The 17,408-nt window shown below is 40.4% G+C and overlaps 1 protein-coding gene across 2 annotated transcripts in view; it reads left to right on the forward strand.

The window, feature by feature from the left end:
* Nucleotides 1-17,408, forward strand: part of UNC13C (unc-13 homolog C) — a 632,546-nt gene that overhangs the window by 200,880 nt on the left and 414,258 nt on the right. The window lies entirely within an intron of this gene.

Below are 17,408 nucleotides of genomic sequence, written 5' to 3' on the forward strand. Positions count from 1 at the left end.
GACAGATTTCTGTAGCCTTGTTAGATTATTGATCAGATTCAGAAATACGTCTGTTTTCACGTAACTATACTTCTACTCCACTGGCCAAATGATTCGTGCCTGTTCAGAGAATTATGTACGGTCAGTGAAAACCAGCTCCAATACAGAAAGACATTCAAAGAAGACTGTTACCTTGTGTATAGGATCGGGTGCTCCTTACAGAAGCTGGGCAGAGTAAACAAGTGTTTCCTTTTCCTTGCTTCGTTCAGCACCGTCAAATCATCCCACACTTGCGTAGGTTGCCTCCCTTCTTTCCCCCTCTGCCTTAATTAGTTCTGCTTTCTCTGTTTTATCTACTAGGTTTAAAATTATTTCTAGAATACCAGTTGGATAGCCTTCTAACAGAGTTGGTTACAAATTGAGCTAAACATAGATGTATTTGCCTTTGTTTTTTTTATTTTTTTTTAATTTTATTTTACTTTTGACAGGCAGAGTGGACAGTGAGAGAGAGAGAGAGACAGAGAGAAAGGTCTTCCTTTGCCATTGGTTCACCCCTTAATGGCCGCCACGGCTGGCGCACCTCGCTGATCCGAAGCCAGGAGCCAGGTGCTTCTCCTGGTCTCCCATGGGGTGCAGGGCCCAAGCACTTGGGCCATCCTCCACTGCACTCCCTGGCCACAGCAGAGAGCTGGACTGGAAGAGGGGCAACCGGCACAGAATCTGGCGCCCCGACTGGGACTAGAACCCCGGGGTGGTGGCGCCGCAAGGCGGAGGATTAGCCTATTGAGCCGCGTTGCCGGCCTATTCATTAATTTTATTACTCATGTGCTAAGCATCTAATATGTGTAAAACCTGATAATAAGCACTGGAGGTGAAAAGTAAATTGTGCAAATTCCTAATTTTGATGACTTCCTGATCTGCAGGAAGTCAAATGTGAGGAAATGTGTCTATAATGAAGTGTAGTCTTTGTTATAAAGGGAATACATTGAGTTTAATGTAGCATGATCACATTGATCCCTGAGTCGTGTTAACTTCGTAAGCTTCTGATCATTTATGCACCCCTGGTTAGGCACTCTCCTGTGTTCCTTCATAGGTTTCAGACTCTTACAGCAGGTGAGTAGATTGGGGAGAGCAATGTCCAACTTCCCAAGCATAAAAGACAGTCATGCTTGAAACTTTCAGGGGCGAGAGAATAGTCCCTAGTCCAGGAGTGCCAGAAGTCTACCAGACACAGGAGTTGAGATCACGTATCCAGGGCAGCACAGGCACAGGTGGAGCAGCTACGAATGAGAAATAACAGTGCGGGAATTAATAATCAGAGGAACTTTAAACAATTATTTAATATTTTAATTTATTCAAAAGGTAGAGCAACTCACACACACACATATACACACATAGAGCGAGAGAGAGAGAGGGATGGAGGGAGGGAGGGGGAAGGGAGGGAGGGAGGGAGAGAGAGAGAGAGAGAGAAAGGGAAATTTCTCTTTTGCTAGTCCATTCCCATATGACTGCGATAGCCAGAGTTTGGCCAGCTAAAGCCAGCAATGAGGAATTCCTTTCAGGTCTCCCATATGGGTGGTAGGGCTCAAGTAGTTGGGCCATCATCCACTGCCTTCCTAACAGATTAGCAGGAAGCTAGATTGGAAGCAGGGCAGCTGGGACTAAAATTGGTACTGCAGTATGGGATGCTAGGGTCACAAGTGGCGGCTTAACCTGCTGTGCCACAGTGCCTGCCCTGCTCAGAGAAACCTGTTAAAAGTGTAACTGATTGGACAATATCATTATATTCTACATTTGCATGTTTAGATAGATCAGTTTGGATTCCTCCAATGCCAACACACTATTCATTAAGACAATACTTGGTATGTTTTGATGGCTTTTCTAAAATTAGATTTTAATGCTACACCAAGAATTTTGTAAATTCTCTTAAAATAATAAAACATCCATGGGCTTGCATACAACCAGTGCTTGTCTTAGTTGCCTTATTTGTGAGTAGATTACTACTGTGATTTAAAGAGCAAGTTTTCTTTAAATTTCATTTATTTTTCATTTCATTCAAAAGGCAGAGAGACAGATGAACAGAGGAGGGAGAGCTTACATCTGTTATTTCACTTCCTAAAAGCTGGAGCTGAGCCAGACCAAAGCCAAGAGCCCAAAACTCAATCTAGATCTCCCATCTGGGTGTCAGGGACCAAGTACATGACCCATCACCTCGTCTCTCAAAGTATACATTAGCAGGAAGCTGGAATCCGAAGAAGAGCTCCAAGCCAGGGACTGGAAGCCAGCAGCACTCTGCTAGGGGCTGTGGTAGTCCCAGCAGCATCTTCAGCAGTTCACCAAATGCCCATTTTCTTTACTCTTATTCATTCTTTGTTTTTGCAAGTGTTCTTACTTATATATTTATTTGAAAGTCAGAACAACAGGGAATAGGGAGAGAAAGAGAGAGAGAGAGAGAGAGAGAGAGAGAGAGAGAGAGAGACAGAGGTCTTCTACCTGCTAACTCACTCCCCAAATAGCCACAGTAGCCAGGACAGGCTCAGGCTGAAGCCAGGAGCCAGAGGCTTCATCTTGGCCTCCCAGGTGGGTGGCCTTGGCGCAAGCACTTGGACCATCACCCAATGCACATTAGCAGGAAGCAGGCTCAGAAGTGGAGCAGCCAGGGCTTGAACCAACTCTGTGATATGGGATACAGCCTTGCCTAGAGAGGCTTAACATCCTGAGCCACAACACTGGCCCCACACTTCTTTCTTTATCCTTGGAAGTGAGTAATGCCTGCAAGTTGGAACTAACTAGAAAAGTTACACAATTGAGTTGAAAGTGTCTTTCATCTGAGCAGAAGTCTGGTTATATTTTTGGATCCTGTCATTTTGGACATGGGAAACTAAAAGAAGGAATACAAGAAACACTTTCTAATAATAAATGAGACCTGGCTGTGAAATTATGGTAACCACTTTTGTCTCTGCTTTAAAGTACAGCTAAATTTTCATTAGTGCTAGGAGAGGAATTGTCCAAAATTTTAGGGATTTAAATAGGTAGCTTACTTCAAAAGAACTGTGTCATTAATCAAAGCTTTGAGAAATGTAGTTTCCTTGGTATTCGATATTTGATTCTATCTAATGACATTTAAGTAGATACTTTTAAGAAGCTGGACTTTAATTATGAATGATTACACTCTAGCATCTCTGCTTACATGGATCTGGAGACTTTTCAGAAAGAGATGGCTAAGAAAATTAACTCCAAACAAAAGGGCATTCATAGACACACATGCATATCTCATATTTAGCTTTAAGCCACAGAATCATGGTTTAGAATTGAAGTCATACATGGCATGAACTTTATTTTTTTAAAGATTTTTTTGTTTATATATTTGAAAGTCAGAGTTACACAGAGAGAGGAGAGGCAGAGAGAGAGAGAGAGAGAGAGAGAGAGAGGTCCTCCATCCAATGGTTCACCCCTCAATTGGCCACAACAACTGGAGCTGCGCCGATCGGAAGCCAGGAGCCAGGAGCTTCTTCAGGTCTCTCATGGGGGTGCAGGGGCCCAAGGACTTGGGCCATCTTCTACTGCTTTCCCAGGCCACAGCAGAGAGCTGGATCAGTAGTAGAGCAGCCAGGACTTGAACCAGCGCCCATATGGGATGCCAGCACTTCAGGCCAGGGTGTTAACCTGCTGTGCCACAGCGCCGGCCCCCAGCATGAACTTTAATTAAGGGAAAATTTTATTCCATACAATAATTAATGATTATTTACAAGAAAGTTTCTGGTTGCATTTGTATTTTTGTTTTGTTCTGTAGCATGTGTTGTATCTGGGGTTAATTTAGGTGCATATAACGTTATGAGAGAGAAAAGAAAGATTTTTGGTATTGATAATTAAGTCTCCTCAAAGGCTATGTTGTCTACTTGATAAATAATTTGTTGAGGAAATGAGCCCTAGAAGGCACACACTGTAATTGAACTGCTACAAGTTAATCCTTGGTACCTGATGTGCTCCTAAGCCTAACCTAGAGAAAACCTGCAGGAGTGTGTTAATGCTACAATTTAGGTTTTTATTTCCTTAACTCATAATAAAAACCTAGGGCATTTGGTTAATTATTGTGCTATGAAAAAGATTTTGAATCACTGGAAATACAATTTGCAATCCCCTTTCTCACCAGAATAGTATATCTTCTGTATTCTCTTTATCTCTTTCAAAATGTAAATGTGGTATTAGCTTTTACAAAATAATTGAAAGATGAGTAATGAGGTAGTCAGCAGTTCTGAAACCAAGTTTCAAAAGAATAAGAGTTTGAAGAAAAAAATGTGCTTCAGGAGCATTACGGAGCTTTAAGAGGTCAAATGCCCGAGAAGAGAGAAATTTAATAGACTGCAAAGCCTCTATGTGACATTGAACCATTTACTCTTTAAAATATTACAGCACTTTGATTTAGGAATTTATCAAGTTCATAAAGTTGAGTGGAGGGATTAGAAAAAAAAAATGGCAGAACCACTTCAGTCAAGACCCCCATTAAGAAATCCATTAAGGAATTCGGGATTACTTGAACGATCTTTCAGACTATCTCTCTATCTTCCTTATCCCTCCTCCAATCCATCATGAATAGTGCTGCCAGATTGGTCCTTGTAAACACCGCTGTCTTCATGTTAGCCTCCTGGCTAAACCCTCTTAGAAAGATGATGGGGCAGTTTGGTCATGATGAAATGAAGCTGATTTAAACTGGAGATGGGGAAAATATATATATTTAAGAAAAAGCCCGGCATTACACAAAATTCACAACAAAAATAGATGCTGTTTCAAATATAAAGGAAGATGCAAATGAGAAATGATAAAAGACAGATTGTGCAGGGAAAGGGACAAGGTTTGTTACTTGGGTGGCTCTTGAATACTGAGATGTTAAGAGAGGAAGGAAAAGGAAAACACAGGACATCACTGGGGGTCTGCAGCCCTGAGTATTTCTAGCTTGCTGCCAACCATGTTGGACAAGCATTTGAAGTCTTGGAAACTGAGTTCCACATCCATAAAATGCAAAAATGTTGGAATGTCCACTATATTATTAATATATGCCCAGAAAGAGCAAGATGAGAAATATGAATATGTTGTTCTCTACTGGAATTCCATTTTCCCCTTGCCTCTTGGGCATAAGCATTACTGTTTCCCTGAGCATAATTTTATGTAATGGAAAAAGGAATTACAAGGCCTACCGCAAAGGCTATCTTGTTTGCTTGATACAATTGTTAAGGAAATGAATCCTAGAAGGTACATATTGTAATTAAATTGTTAGAAGTTAATCCCAGGCTCGTGACACTGGTATATTTTCCATATAACCATAACTTCTAATATCAAGACAATTATTTTATGCTCAACCAAAGTGTTCACTCCAAGGCAATAAGACATATGGCTGTACTAGTCTTATTTAAATGATGTCATATTTTTCTCTCAAAGAGACTCAGGGCTACATTAGAGTACAATATGTGATTTCCAATAAAGAAAAACATTCATCTTTATGGACACAAGAGAATCCTGGAATTAATGGAGATAAGATGGGGGATTCTGGAAGGATTGGTATGGGAAGAAACTTTCCTCTTTAAAGTTTATTTATATTTTATACAAAGATTAACATAAAAATATATTAATGCATTGCTTTTCAGGAGGGTGAAGTTGGTTGGGTCATCTGTAAAGCTTTTGTCTAATATGAAGCTAAATAAGTAGGACAGGGATGTATGCAAGTGTTAGATTAGGAATATGATTAACCAGGACATAGCCTCATCATGACCATGACCTCAAGGAGGCTCAACAGAGAAGAGAGGTTGGATTAAAGCTAAGTCTGAATGGGAAGTTAATAGAACTCAGAATACAACATGGGAACCATCAAAACCTTCGTGTGCTCCCCTTCTCATTCTTTAGTTCTGTATGTAGACAGTTACCTTCAAGTTCATGGCCGCTAGAGACTTGTTACTCACCTGCTGGTTTTGGAGGAGTGTAAATAAATAACTCTAAGGCGTCAGGGAACTGGCATTGATTCAGTCAACTTCAACAGGCTCCCTGTCTATGAAGTTTGTAATAAAATAATTGCTGCCAATAATATATAATCTACTTACTTGTATTCTCATTAAATGCTCTAAACAGTGCTTTAAAGAAGGCAGAAGTTTTCATTTTCCATAGGAAGCAACTGAGATTCATATAGATTTTTAAAAATTCTAATTGGTCAGGTAAATACTAGGGTGTTATTTTCTTCCCTGTGATTTCATCCCTGCCTATTAACCTCCATTAGTGAGGTCTCTGACTTTCTCTCTGGCTCTCAGGCTTCTGTTTTGGTCCTTTAATGTTTGATTTTGGAGATGAATATCTAACTTTTCAAACCACTATCTTGCTTTATTTAGTGTCTGTCTTTCTAACATCCAAGTTTATCCACTTGGACCTCCACTTTTCAATCATCCCTGCTACATGCCAAAGTTGATTGTAGGGAAGTTGAAATGAATAAAACTTACATGTTTAAAAGTTTATTTTATTTATTTGAAAGGCAGAAAGAGTGAGAGTGAGAGCTTCCATGCATTGGATCACTCCCCAAATGGCTGCAACGGTCCAGGCTGGTCCTAGCCATAGCCAGGAGCCTGGAGCTACACACAGGTCTCCCACAGGGGTGGTGGGGACGTTAGTACTTGGGTCAGCCTTCACTGTTTACTAGGTGTAACAGCAGGAAGCTGGATTGGAAGCAGAGCAGCTGAGACTAGACGCGATGCTCTGAAATAGAATGCTGTCAGTGTAGGCAGCAGCTTAGCTCACTGTGCCACAACACCAGCCCCAAACTGCATAATCATTCTGAAACATGTATTCTTTTTTTTTTTTTTTTGTGGTTTTTTTTTTTTTTTTTTTTTTTTTTTTTTTTTTTTTGACAGGCAGAGTGGATAGTGAGAGAGAGACAGAGAGAAAGGTCTTCCTTTTGCCGTTGGTTCACCCTCCAATGGCCGCCGCGGTAGGCGCACTGCGGCCGGTGCACCGCACTGATCCGATGGCAGGAGCCAGGTACTTCTCCTGGTCTCCCATGGGGTGCAGGGCCCAAGGACTTGGGCCATCCTCCACTGCACTCCCTGGCCACAGCAGAGAGCTGGCCTGGAAGAGGGGCAACCGGGACAGGATCGATGCCCCGACCGGGACTAGAACCCGGTGTGCCGGCGCCGCAAGGCGGAGGATTAGCCTAGTGAGCCGTGGCGCCGGCTCTGAAACATGTATTCTATTGAGGGCATTCCCTGTACACAATTAAAAAGATTACAATTTAGAGGTAGGGTTGTTCTCAGTTCAACTAAAATCTAGAGAATACTCCTGCCTCTAGCATGTTTATTCAACTTTATGGGGGTGTTGAGCAGTCCATCTGAGAAATAAGAGCTGTGGTTTTCCGCTCCTTCCCCCCTTCTCGTCCTTTCTCTGGTGTTAAGGTGACAGGGAAGTGTACTTTATTGATGCTGGGAGCAGCTACTCGTATCTCTCTTAGGGATTAGTGAACGGATTTTGTCTGCGAGGTAAGTAGTGGTTAGTCTGTGCTGCCCAGTGAAGAGGCCAGTTCAGAGTGGGTAGTAGAGGAGTGAACACAGGAAGTGTGGAAGAGCGCAGTGACTCCAAGGATCTGCAAGGAGGCCTGGTTTGCAGGAGGAAGGAAGTGAAGGGACAAGTGCAGAGAGACCAGGCTGGAGGTACCATCCTGCCTTTCTTGGGTGTGAAGAGCTTTGTCCTCCACCCTTAAACAATTAGGGATTTTGAGTATGAAAAGGACCTGTTTACATTTGTGTTAGAGAGAATTATAGAAAAATAACTCTACTGGCAATGCAAAAATATGTTGGCACAAAAGCTGAGGGACTCAATTACATGGTGAGACCTGGGATAGACAACAATGCATGGAGAGATTCAGGAGCGGTCCAGATGTTCACAGTTCTACTACATGCAGCTTTATTTATTATAACCAATTAAGATACATCTTGACAACTGGTGATATCCTAAAAATCTTGGCCACCAAGCAGCTGCTGTAGGTTCATTGTTGGAACACTGGTAAACTGAGTGTAAAGGGTACAGGGAAAGGACCACATTTTGACAGGGTTTGTTGTTGTTGCTGCTGCCTGTCTGTTTTGTTTGTTTGTTTGCTTGTTTATCAAGCAAAGCAACTTCTAAGTCATAATGCTTCAGTCAAGCAAAAAAAAAAAAAAAAAAAGATAATATGAGGAAGGGTGGAAGCCCCGTTCGTATCTTTTTGGTGATTTTGACAAAATGGAGAGCCTACCAGCTTTAAAACCTGCAGCACATCTGGTTGCTTCTTACAACAAAAGAAGCAATAATTGAATGTGATTTTACATAATACCAAGCCACTGATGTTCTGAATGGATTTGAAATTTGAGGATAATTATTTGGAAAATGCCGCACATATTGATAATTAAAGAGTAATTCCAAAAAGTTGAACTCTGAGAAGTTCAAGTAGTATCAGTAATATATTTTATTTATATTTTCCTTTCAAATATAGGCAAAAGTCATTGATGCATCTCAAAGATTTGTATGATAGGTTCAGTTTAGGAAAACCTTAAATTTAAATTCAAATTTCTAAAGTACATGTTCATCATTTAATTGTTTTTTTTCCATAATTATATATAAAATAATGGTGCATCTTATAACAGATGGCAACTTAGCATTGAGGAAATATAAAATTACTAAGCAGTTAAGAGTTGGCAATCAAGGGCATGCATGTGACACAGTAGTCGTGGTGCCCCTTGGGATGCCTGTGTCACACAGCAGTGCCTGGCTTCAAGTCCAGGCTCTACTTCCGGTTCCAGCTTTCTGCCTATGCAGATCCTGGAAAGCAAGAGGGTGCAGCTGAAGTCCGTGGGTCCCTGATCCCCATGTGGGAGACCTGGATTGAATTTCCAGCTCCCAGGCTCTCTCAAGTAAATAAATAAATTTTAAAAGACTTGGTGATCAATTGTATGTGCAGAGTGAATAATCAGTTACACAGACAAGAATATTCATTCAATGTTGAATAGAAATAAATGGTGAATAAAATAGAATGTATAGGAAAAATAGATGTCAAAAGAAGTCATGAATAGCTAATGTTTAGCAGATAAGTGATTAAATGAAATGAACAATGGTCACCTTTAAATGTTATTGGTTATATATTTACCATTAAATATCTAAGTAAAGAGAGTTATTTTTTTAAAATTCTGAAAGAAAATACAGCTGTACTACATTTCAAATGATTTGTTATTAATCTTTTAAGTTGCTTTAGTGCCCATAATGCTAAAAGCATAGCCCTACCATTAATTATCATGGAAAGAAAGATAAACAGAAGAACCATGCAGTTTGGGGTGCTTTGTTTTTGGGGGAAGAGGTTTTTAAGTTTCCAATAAATTCAACCATTTCTTTGAATATAAACAGTGTAGCAATTTTCTGATTTCTAATGGAAATTAGTCCATGATTATGAGTCAATTCTATTTATTTATTTATTTATTTGAGAGGCAGAGTTACAGGCAGAGAGAGGGAGAGACAGAAATAAAGGTTCAGAAAAATCTGGAAAGAAATCTCTTCAGAAATTTTCACTTTTTTTTATCTTACCTTTTTCAAATTTTATTTAATGTATACAAATGTCATGCATTTCATATATACAGATTTAGGAACATGGTGATTCTTCCCACCCTACCCTCCCTCCTGCCCACACTTCTACCCTTCTTCCTCCTCCCTCTCCTGTTCCCTCTCTTAATTTTTACAACGATCTACTTTCAGTTTACTTTATACTCATAAGATGAACCCTACAGTAAGTAAAGAGTTCAAATAATATGAGAAAAAAAAAAAAAAAACACTGTGCCTTAACAGTAGAGATAAGAGCTGTAAACAATCATTGAATCACTGTTTCTTAATCTAAAAAAAAAATGGCAGGTAAAATTGTATGTATTTTCCATGTAGAACTTGATGTTTTGAAGTATATTTAATATTGTAGAAAATTATCTGACATTGTTATGTTTCTTTGTGGTGAGAGTACTTCCACTCTTAGTATTTAATACAATATTTTGTTTTTAACAGTAACCTCCATATTGTATAATAATTCTCTTGAATTTATTCCTTCTATGTAACAATATTTTTAGAGCTTTGGCCAAGAAATCTTTAACAGTCCCCCACTTGCCAACAGCCCAAGCCCCTGGTGAGCACCATTGTACTCTAATTCTGGGAGATCAACTTCTTTTGTGAAAATGTTAATTCATTCACAATGCACAGTTTTTTCATAATGTGCATATTATGTGAACCTTTTGAAGACTCATGTATCAGTGAGACCACACAGCACTTGTATTTCTGTGTCTAGTTTAGCAAGCATACTGTCTTCCACCTTCACCCATGTTATCACAAATGCATTTCCTTCTTTTTTAAAGCCCAGATGGTATTCCACGGTGTATGTATGTATAAAATAATGCATTTTATTTTTAAAAATTATTATTTGTTTAACTAATATGGAAGTCAGAGGGGTGCAAAAAGAAAAAGAGGAGGAGAGGGAGGGGTGGGAGAGAGAGACTGAGAGAAAGAGATTTCCCATCCTCTGGATCACTCCTCAAATGTCTGTAGCAGCCAGGGCTGGGCCAGGCCAAAGTCAAGAGATGAGAACTGGAGCTGGGCCTCCTACGTGGAACCATCACCTGCTGCTTCCCAGGGTGCAGATTGGCAGAAGCTGGAATGGAGAGTAGCTCTGGGCCTCCGACACAGGCAGTCCGATTTGAGATGTGGCTGTCCCAAGCAGCATCTCCATACTAGTTGTCCCAACTACACTGCCAAGGGCCTGCCCCTACCTACCACAGTTTCTTTACCCACTCATCCTCTGATAGACTCTTAGGCTGATTCCATATTTGGACTATTGCTAGCAGTGTGGCAGTGAACATGGGAGTACAGATATCTCTTTGACATCTGTTTGTATTTCCTTTGAATATGTTTGTGTGTGTGTGTGTGTGTAGGAAGAGGATTACTGGGTCATGTGGTGGTTATCTTTTATTTTTGATGAACCCTGTACTGTTTGTGGTGGCTGTACTAATCTACATGCTTACTGGCAGTGTGCTGGCTTCTCTTTTCCCCCATGTTCTCACCAACACTTGTTAAGTTTTATCTTGTTGATAATAGTGACTCAAACATGTATGAGGTGTTATCTCCCTGGGGCTTTAATTTGCACTTTCTAAGGATTAGTGATGTTGAGCATTGTTTCATGAACCTACCTGCTTGTTTATCTGTATTTAGCTTGTTATCAGACCAAGTTTGAATATAAATAATCTGTACTTAATCAGCAAAATCAAATTTTATCTCCTCAACATAAGTATCAGGTTTCTTAAATATTGTAAGCTGTATATCCTTTAGATAATTTGCATTGAGTTTAGTTTCTAATAAAACATTTATCTGAATCTGAACCCAAAAAATGGAAACATATTTTATATTTTAAATTTCATCAAATTTAGGAAACTCCTTTGAATATTCTTATGGAATGAACTAAGAAGTAAATGAGAACAAAAATGTTTAAACTGTGTTAACTAAGAGAGTAAATTTTAAAATCATCACAAAATGTAAGTGAGATGATGGGTATATTAATTAACTTGATTTAACCATTCTGCACTCTATACATATATTAAATCATTACATTATACCCCATAAATGGATGCAATTATGATTTTTAAATTAAAATGGTAAGTCTAAAATCGTGAAAATGTTGAATGGAACCATGTCTTGCCTAATTTAGCCCATAAAACTATTCCTACTTGGTCAATTTTATATGGTCACTGACTTTCTAGATATTTCCAAGTACTCCTTACCTTTCCTTCCTTTCTCTAATGCCTGTAATCTAAAAACCTCCTTTTTCCTGAAAACAACACTTAAATAGTTTCAGAGGATTGGAAAGGTTTGGGGCATCTTCTATAAGGAGCAGGAGTTCTGATCTGAGATAAAACTCTCTTGTGAGGCATTGAATAAATATCCACACAATGGTAGCACCACCACAGAAGAATTTGGACAGGCAGTTTATTTCCTTTTAATAAACAAACAAACAAAAATATTGGTTATCAGAAACATGACTTGGGTTCCATGTTGTGGCATAGCAGTCGAAGCCACTGCCTTTGACTCTGGCATCCCATACAGGCACCAGTTCATGTCCCGGCTGCTCCACTCCTGATCCAGCTCCCTGCTAATGGCCTGGGAAAAGCAGCAGAGGATGGCTTCAGTGCTTGGGCCCCTGCAACCCATGTGGGAGACATGGAAGAAGCTTCTGGCTCCTGGCTTCTGCCTGGCCCTGCCCTGGCAGTTGTGGCCACCTGGGGAGTGAATCAGCAGATGGAAGATTTCTCCTTCTCTCTTTCCCTCTCCTACTCTGACTTTCAAATAAATAAATGCATCTTTAAAAAAAAAAAAACAAACAAACCAAAATAGAACACGAGGTTTAAGTTAAGCTATCCCTGCAGTGGAAATCAAGCTCTGTCAACTCTTAGACTTGCTGTGTCACCTGGGCCTGGGTAAGCTGCTCGACTTTGGTTTGCTGCTGCTGTTGTTTGGAAAAAAAAAAAAAAAAAAAAACAACTATGTATGGAGACTGATATCTTTTTTTTTTTTGAATATTTACTTTATTTATTGAAAAGGCAGAATGACAGAGAGGCAAAGAGAGAGATCTTCTATCTGCTGATTCGTTCCCCAAACCACCGCAATAGCCAGGGCAGGGCCAGTCCAAAGCAAGGAGCCAGGAACTCCATTTTGGTCTCTGGTGTGGTCAGCAGGGGCCCAAGTGCTGGGTCCATCCTCAGAGACACACACACACACACACACACCAGGCACAGCAGCACGGAGTTGGATGGGGAGCAGAGCAGCTGGTACTTGACCTGGTATTCTGAAATGGGATGCCAGTGTTGCAAGCAGGGGCTTAGCACAGTAGCCACAACACAAACCCAGCATCTTGCATTTACATGTAAAATGATATTAAGACAAGAAGTGAAGTGAGGTGAACCATACAGTCTGGGCTGCAGGGCTGCTACTGCCCTTTCTGATCCATATGCTGACCACAGTGTTGATTGTGAAGGATTCTATGTCTCCATTTCTTCATTCATGAAATGAGAAGGATAATTGCATCTGTCCTCCTTAAGATTTCCTTTTAAATACGGTGAGGTAATGGCAAGTTAAGCACTTTGAATGATGGACACTTGTAATTGTTAACTATGTTTGTTAGTGTTACTCGCGGTGCTTGGTAAGCACTGTAGAAATGTTGTCTGTTGTTAGCTCATTTGCTGGCTAGATGGAGGGTCATCTTAGTCTACTCAGTCATACCAGATGTGGCTGATATCAAATGTATCCTTCCTCAGAAACAGGCCTCAAATTCATGATTTGTCTGCTATCACTTGTTTTATTTTTATTTTTTTAAGATTTTTTTAAAATTTATTTGACAGGTAGAGTTACAGACAGTGAGAGAGAGAGAGTCAGAGAAAAAGGTCTTCCTTCTGTTGGTTCATCCCCCAAAAGACCGCTACAGCCAGAGCCAGGCCAATCCAAAGCCAGGAGCCAGGTGCTTCCTCCCGGTCTCCCATGCGGGTACATGCGCCCAAGCACTTGGGCCATCCTTCACTGCCCTCCCGGGCCACAGCAGAGAGCTGGACTGGAAGAGGGGCAACCAGGACTAGAACCAGCACTCATATGGGATGTCTGCACCACAGGCGGAGGATTAACCTAGTGTGCCACCGCTCTGGCCCCTAATTTTTAGTTTTTAATTAATTTATTTAAGACACAGAGAGATGAGAGAAAGAGAAAGAGATAAAGATTGCTGTTGACCACTGATTCACTTCCCACAAAAGCTCACAATAGCCTGAAAATCAATCCATGGCTCCCACGTGGGTCACTGAGGCCAACTACTTGAGCCATGACCTGCTGCCTTAGAGATGGCACATTAGGAGTAAGATGGAATCAGAAAGTGAATTGGGACCTTAACCCAGATGCTCTGATATGGGATGTGTGTCCTAGCTGTCATGTTAAACACAAGGCCCAATGCCCATACTGCTGTGGTCTGATTTGGTGGCCTCTGACCTCCTCATTAAGTCTAGATAATTTCTGCTATATTTTAGCTAGTGTATGCGACCATGGTGTCTGGCCTGGAAAGTCAATATTTTTTCTGCTAATATTTCCAGTCTTCATCTTTTTTGGTTATTTAACATCTACCAGATCTCTCCTGGTTAAGAAGACTCCAACTAATATAATATAAAAAGTATTTGTGTAGGGCCTCTTACTTTTTATCCAGTATTTTTTTTTTAATTCATGAAGTAATACCAGGAATGTAGACTTTTTTTAAGATTTAAGTTTAGGGTCAAAGCTTTATTATTACTTGATGAGTAGGCTTATGAATGTGTATATTTAAATAAACTCTTTGTGGTAAAAGCATAAGGAAATGTAACCTAATTAAGAACATTTCTGGGGGCTGGCGCCGGGGCTCACTTGGTTAATCCTCTGCCTGTGGCGCCGGCATCCCATATAGGAATGGGGCTCTAGTTCCGGTTGCTCCTCTTCCAGTCCAGCTCTCTGCTGTGGCCCGGGAAGGCAGTGGAGGATGGCCCAAGTGCTTGGGACTCTGCACCCACATGGGAGACCAGGAGGAGACACCTGGCTCCTGGCTTCAGAGCAGCGCAGGCCGGCCATAGCGGCCATTTGGGGAGTGAAACAACAGAAGGAAGACCTTTTTCTTTGTCTCTCTCTCATTGTCTGTAACTCTACCTGTCAAATAAATAAATAAAAATCTTAAAAAAAGAGCATTTCTGAGGTTATTTTTAAGGATTAAGAGAACATTTTTGTTGTGTAGCAGTTTTCCAAATTACAAAATGCAAGTTCAGTGAAATTAAATGACAAGCCTAGAAGAGGCAGAAATGAATTTTGGATGCATAATTTCTAACTTGGGTTCATAATTGAATAATGTTTAGGTTTGGCCTATGTCCTTGGATTTCTCTGCTCTGGTGACAAAAGCATAGGCGGGAAGTGTCAGGAGCAAGAAAATATGTTTGCTAACTGACTCACCAATTAGAAAGTTGATTCACAAGACTGTGTGCCCTTTGAGAATCAGAATTGGCATCCATGAGAAGGAAAACAAAGAAAAGAAATGAATGATCACTGATAGGAGAAAGTACACAAGTCATTTATGTAACACTTGGCATTTTGTAAATCATTTTCTCAATCGTTAGCTCAATTCAACATGTTCCTTTACATGGTTATGAAAATCAGATTATTTAGAAGTCAAAACATTTCAAAACACTTGAAGGCAGCTGGTTAATATGATTGATCTGCAATGTGCTAGAAAGATATTAATGTACATTTAATGTTATTACTAATACTATTCAGAGAGGAGGGAAACCAGAAACTGCTCGGAATCACAGCCCAAGTATGTGACTGGGGGAACACGGAAAACCCATCCACTCTGGCCTTTCCCCACAGGTTTGGTGTTTGAGGTTTTGGAATGAGAGTGTCAACCAGGAATTGGCAGGGAGGGGAGGAATAAAGGAGAGGGAGAGGAAGGAAGGGAAATAGACGTTACACTGATAAAGTTATTGATGTGATTTGTGAGCTAAGGGGAAAAAAATCATTGCACTTTTTGTCTCGCTCACTCTGTCATTTCTTGAAGTTCAAAGGAGCATTTAACATTCTCAGCACACACAGAGATAGCACAGTAGGGTGATGGATATGTTAATTTGCTGAATTGAATTTTCAGTAATATATACATAGATCAAAATATCACATTGTACCTCAGAATTACACACAAGTATTATTTGTCAATTAAAAATAATGGAGAGGTGGGCATTGTGACAAAACATGTCAAACCATGGTGTTGGTTCCTATCCCAGCAGCTCCACTTCTGATCCAGTTTTCTATTAATGTGCCTAGGAGAAAGCGGATGATGTCTAAGTATTTTGGTTCCTGCCACCCATGTGGGAGACCTGGATGGAGTTCCTGACTCCTGGCTTCAGTGCAGTCCTACCCCAGCTGTTGTGGGCATTTGGAGAGTGAAACAACAGATGGAATCTTTCTGTGTGTGTGTGTGTGTGTGTCTCCCTCCCTCCTTTTCCCTCTCCCTCTCTCTGTTTCTCTGTTTCTACCATTCTCTCTCTCACTCCAGCTTTCAAATTTATTATTATTTTTAAATGAAAATGTGAAAACACAAAGTTATTATCAAGAAAAATAGCATGCTGCCAATGATTCATTTTTGTGACCCAAATTCCCAAGCTTTGACCAACTGTGACTGTCACAGTACTTGGCTTAAAGAGTGCCAATTGGCTTTATCCTGGAAAATGAGCAAAACTGAATTAGCTTCTTTATCATAAGAATCAGCCATGATCAGGATCTTAATTGTGACCTCTCCTCCACACAGCTGATCCCTTCTTCGCTCCTTTCTCTCTCCTTTCCTCTTTTTTGATCTCTACTCCACGTTTTTCCTTTTCCTTTACTCTGATCTAAATTAAAGACAACTTATAGTTGAAGTACCTGACTGTAAGCATAATTTCTAACATTGATACCTTCTTACACATGTGCAATGATTTTCATATTTCACATTGCTCATAGCATTATATCCCTATTTCCAAATATGTAAGTTATGGCGTTATTACTATTTATTACTACTTTAGTCCAATTTTGCTTTTATTACTGTTTTTTAACTTAAATGTCATTTTAAGTATTACTTTGAATAGCCTTTATTTTTAGAATTTGAGAGGCAGAGCTACATACAGAAAGGGAGAGACAGAAGTCTTGCGTCCACTGGTTCACACCCCAGATGGTGCAAGGGCCGGAGCTAGGCCAATCCAAAGCCAGGAGCCAGGAGCCTCTTCCGGGTCTTCCACGTGGGTGCAGGGGCCCAAGCACTCAGGCCATCTTCCACTGCTTTCCCAGGCCATAGCAGAGAGCTGGATTGGAAGTGGAGCTGCTGGTACTCAAATGGGTGCCCGTTTGGGATTCTGGCACCACAAGCGGAGGCTTAATCTGCTGCACCACAACACCACCCCCTGTTATTACTATTTCATATAAGCTGAATGATTAATTGAATGATTTTGCCAAGATTACGAAGCTAGTAAATGAAACCCACAAGAAGTCATAGAGTAGAACCATGGCTAGTAGGAAAATTTCAGTAAGACAATAAGTCCTTTGTTATGCTAAGCAGAGAGAACGTGCAACCATCTCTGTCATTGGAAACCTAGGCTATAAAATGCTTGTCACATACAGTGTCTGGCACTCCATTGCCAGGACTGGCCACATAGCATTCAAGGGCAAAAACTGTTTTCTTCAGGGGAAAAGAAAAAGTGACCTTGAGAAAGAAGTCAGCAAGAAATCTGGAGTTCATGTTGGTATAAAGTGAAGATATCATCAGTGATTTTAGTACCTTCCTAATGTAAACGTGAATAGATTTGATGCAATAAAATTAAATTTAGTGT

Source organism: Lepus europaeus, chromosome 11, assembly GCF_033115175.1.
Source record: "Lepus europaeus isolate LE1 chromosome 11, mLepTim1.pri, whole genome shotgun sequence".
NCBI classification, from domain to species: domain Eukaryota; kingdom Metazoa; phylum Chordata; class Mammalia; order Lagomorpha; family Leporidae; genus Lepus; species Lepus europaeus.